We start from the raw sequence: 309 nt of genomic DNA on the forward strand, positions 1-309 counted from the left end.
GCCGGGGGAGGCACGGCTGGGCGCCCTCGAGAGGGGCCAGGCGGGGACGCGGCATTCCTGGAGTTCGCACGGCGGGGCCAGGAGATGGCCGGGAGCAGCGGGGAGCCCGGACGATAGCAGACCTGGGGAGGCGGCAACCTGGAGCCCCAGCGAGGCGGGTCCCAGGAGCCCCAGCCCCAGAGCCCCGCGCACAAGTCGGGGCCAGAGAGTCCGAGGCGGGGAGCGAGGCTGCGGATGGGAGGAGGGGCTGGGAGAGGAAGAGGGAGGGAGGCCGGGGAAGCCCGAGGCCGGGCGGCGGGAGGCGAGGGG

The 309-nt window shown here is 76.7% G+C and overlaps 1 protein-coding gene across 1 annotated transcript in view; it reads left to right on the forward strand.

The window, feature by feature from the left end:
• CLCF1 (cardiotrophin-like cytokine factor 1) overlaps window positions 1-309 on the forward strand; it is a 9960-nt gene that overhangs the window by 890 nt on the left and 8761 nt on the right. The gene's annotated exons all lie outside the window — the stretch shown is intronic.

This window comes from Colobus angolensis, unplaced genomic scaffold (genome assembly GCF_000951035.1).
Source record: "Colobus angolensis palliatus isolate OR3802 unplaced genomic scaffold, Cang.pa_1.0 Scaffold21, whole genome shotgun sequence".
Classification (NCBI taxonomy): Eukaryota; Metazoa; Chordata; class Mammalia; order Primates; family Cercopithecidae; genus Colobus; species Colobus angolensis.